The following is a 4,276-nucleotide window of genomic DNA, read 5'->3' as shown; positions in this document are numbered from 1 at the left end:
TGGATTAAAGATCTGAATTAAGTCAGTGAGAGCGCAAAAAAATGAGCAGAGGGAAAAGGCTAGTGATTGACAATTGGGATGCTTGAAATTGAGATTTAGAAGGTGTGTAAACAGTTATTGATGACAAGATTCAGTCGAAACAACTGGAATGGATGGATGAGATGGAATAGAGGAATAAATTGCTGGAGGTGAAGAGGTCAAAGATCTAAGAGGCAAGTGTTGGAATTCCATGGGTCATCTACAATTTTGTTGAGTTCACACAGAATGTAGACAAGAGGGATGGTGAGGAAAACCTAGAGCAAGGAGCAATAGTCTGTGATTTCTGAGGCAGAGTGGGCAGGAGGTAGATGGTAGAGAGTGATTTTGCCAGATGATAAAAATTTCGAACGTCGTATGTTTTTGAAGGAGGAAAGAGAAGAAATAGTTTGGAAGTAATACTCAGTAAAAAAGCAGCCACATAAACTCTTTAGACCCAACCTTTTGGCCTTAAGGTACATAGGGTATGAGACAAAAATAGCCTCTACTTTGGACATCTACAGGAGAGTCAAAAGAAAAAATCAGCTTCATGACTAAAAATGGTGGTGCTAGGGATATACCAGGGTGCCTCTAGGATGATACCAAGTCTGAATTTGATAACTTATGACTTTGTGGATAATGTAGAAAGTTAATCTCACTGATAGCTTATGACATCAACCATGTCTCCTAAGAAATGTATAATCCGCAAGTTACCTCCTGTTGATAGTGTCCTGGTATAAGAAAAGAAGAGATAATGGGTGATATGAAAATGATGTTTTTGCTCAGGGAACATGGATCTCAGGAATCTAGAATGCAGTTCTTTGTGAATTACCTTTAATGTTGGCCTGTAAGGCTTGTACTGTCTCTATCTAAAATAACTTTCAGACTCAGCAGGTGATTGTTGTTTCTTTCTTTCTTTCTTTTTTTTTTTTTTTTTTGCTTGTGGTGCAAAGAGGAGCACACGCTAGGGAGGAACAAATTACTTTATTTAGTAATATTCAATTAATTTATTTAGCAATATACAATAGCAAAAGACAAAGGCACTTAAAACAATGTGCTAATAACAGAAAGTAACGGCAGTTAAGACTAAACTATGTACATTAATAATGTTATGCCAAAGAAGATCACCAAACCGTGGGGAAACAACACTGAAGAGGTCGGGGACCAGCCAGACCTCACCAAGTCCACGGCTGGAAGTCAGGGCATCTCTTGATATTGAAAGCTGCATACAGGTTCCCAATTCCAATGTCAGAATGATGACGAATGACGAATGCTAACTGAGGTCTGTCTAATGTATCTTTCCAGATGTATATTAGAGCCAAGCTCCTTGTTCCTGCCTCCCCCTCAGGGAATGGCCAGTTCTGGGAGAGTTCGGCAGTTACTGTGATAGAAATATTGCTTATCTGGCTGACGGGCCAGTTTATTTGGACAAACAATACCTACTGTTCTCACCTGGGACCATCGGCCCGAGACCTTCTAAAGCCTGGCAACGTGCCTGTCACGTCACTCTGACATAACTTAGTTAGTTCTTCACCTCATCTGCTGATGCAGGCAAAATAGACAGAAAGCAACATCATCCCATCCTGCTCGGGATGAAATGAGGGAGAATTTTCTTAACCCTAAGCTAACTATCACCTCACATGACGGAAAAACAATAGCACCTGATGTGAGGGAACAAAAAGCTAACATACAAAACTAATCATCACCTCATAAGGGAACTACCATCACCTCATGAGGGAACTACCATCACCTCATGAGGTGATGGTTAGGTTTGTCTGTTAGCTTTTTGCTCCCTCACATGAGGTGCTATTGTTTTTCCCAAAATTCTCCTTCATTGGCTGATGTTAACTTTTGTCAGCTTTTTGTTCCCCTCACATGGGGTGCTGTTGTTTTTCCCTCATGTGAGATGATGGTTAGCTTCAGGTTAAGAAAATTCTCCCTCATTTCATCCCCGGCAGGAGATATGGGATGATGTTGCTTTCTGTCTATTTTGCCTGCATCAGCAGATGAGGTGAAGAACTAACTAAGTTATGTCAGAGTGACGTGACAGTCACGTTGCCAGGCTTTAGAAGGCCTTGGGCCGATGGTCCCAGGTGAGAACAGTAGGTATTGTTTGTCCAAATAAACTGGCCCTTCAGCCAGATAAGCAATATTTCTATCACAGTAACTGCCGAACTCTCCCAGAACTGGCCATTCCCTGAGGGGGAGGCAGGAACAAGGAGCTTGGCTCTAATATACATCTGGAGAGATACATCAGACAGACCTCAGTTAGCAGTGTATTCCTTCATTCGTCATTCGTCATCATTCTGACATTGGAATTGGGAATCTGTATGCAGCTTGCAGTATCAAGAGATGCCCTGACTTCTAGCCGTGGACCTGGTGAGGTCTGGCTGGTTCCTGATCTCTCCAGCGTTGTTTCCCCATGGTTTGGTGAGCTTCTTTGGCATAACATTGTTACTAATGTGTATAGTTTAGTCTTAACTGCCTTTATTGGGAACTTGTATGCAGCTTGCAGCATCATGGGACACCCTGATCTCCAGCCGCCGCAGACCTGGTGAGATCTGATCAGTTCCCGACCTCTCTAGTGTTACTACCCCATGGTTTGATGATGAGCTTTTGGCATCTACTGTAATAGTTGCTATCCTACAGAATTTATTACTGTTTTTGGATGCTCTCTATTAACTTTCTTTGTATATTTAGCCAAGTGATTTTTGATCGATAATAAATATTTATGTATAGTAAAACCTTTTAAACTTGTGTGTGTGTGTGCTCCTTTGTTTTCCCCACTCAAGTGATTACACTGCTGGGAAAATTTCTGGTGCAAAGGCAGTTCCCATGCAGCATCCTTGGATGACTCACTTAGGTGGCTCTGTGACTCTTGCATTGTACTCTACTCACATCAGATTAAGGTAGAAGAATATTATCTTCAAGTGTCAGTTGATGCCACCTCCTCTAAGGGTCCACTTCAGGGACCTAGCTGCCCAGGTATCTTAAGACCATAGGGCAGCTGTCAGAGCCTGGAAACACTACCAGTCAGATCAAATCTAGCCCGGTAATTCTGACCCTTTTCAGCTGGAGTAGTAAAACCTCTTAAAAACTACTACTACAGTTAAGCCAGTGTCCAACTCTTTGACTACTATCAAGGTAACGATCTAATAGGAAAACTTGCAGATTATGATCAGGACTTTATTGCTCTGATCATTATAATTTGAGACTATTCTGGAAGAAATAACTGAACTGTTGCAGGCACACTGAGACATCACACATGCATTAATTACACTGGTGGGGTTACCAGTCACTGCAAAATCATGGTCCTTTGCTAGTCTGCTCAGTTCCCCCTTTGAAAATAAATATACTTACCTATGTGTTCAGCGAAGCTGGGGGGAGGGGGAAGTGGGGAGGATGAGGTAACTTTTATAAGGCAACCTCAAACATCTACAAAACTTGCTAACTAAAATACTATTTTTAATTTGTATTACTGAACTTAATACTATTGCTTAAATATATGTAAATACTGGGATTTTTAGAAAAGAATTAATATATAAAATTGCCTCTAGGAAAGGAATCCCTCATTAATAGAAATATTTCTCAATTTGAAAAAATAAAATGGCTTAATTCATAGGAAACATTTTTAGTGAAGGTGTTTGTTTTAAATTTACCTGGGGAAAACCCCCCACAAATTTACTCGAACTTAACCATGCAGAAATCAGATAAAATTTAAAACACGATTTTTAAGGAGCTTATATAGTTTGAACATCAGAATCTGGGGAAATGATTAAGACACTCTAAATCCAAGGTCAGCCTCTTCTTTCCTTTCTTGGAAGAAAAACATCTTGAAACATATATAAATTAGTAAGAAATAGAAATTTTTGTCATAAATAGTATTTGTTTCAGGAAGACATTTTAATTGTAGCAAATTTCTGAGACTCTACTGGGTTTTAATTTGAATCAGTAATATGGATTTGACTAAGGTTCTTGGCCTAATTATAGGTCGCTAGACTTCCTGTATGATTAAAATCCAGTATGTACTTATCTCAATTTATCTTTAGTTGCCCGTTCAGGCATTCCTAAATGTTTCCTTTCATTCTGTTGTATTATTAAACATTAGGTTTGATTAAATTATTGCAAGAAACTTACAGGTGGAGGGATCTAACCTAGGGAAGGCTCTCAACAAAAATGCAGTTGAGTCCCAACTAACTATTCAAATGAAGTAATTTAGAAATGCCCCAACCTTTAGGGTAGGAAGCAAATGGAACATTTG

This window comes from Rhinolophus ferrumequinum, chromosome 10 (assembly GCF_004115265.2).
Source record: "Rhinolophus ferrumequinum isolate MPI-CBG mRhiFer1 chromosome 10, mRhiFer1_v1.p, whole genome shotgun sequence".
Classification (NCBI taxonomy): Eukaryota; Metazoa; Chordata; class Mammalia; order Chiroptera; family Rhinolophidae; genus Rhinolophus; species Rhinolophus ferrumequinum.
The sequence above is the reverse complement of the archived record's forward strand: the minus strand, read 5'-3'. Positions refer to the sequence as shown.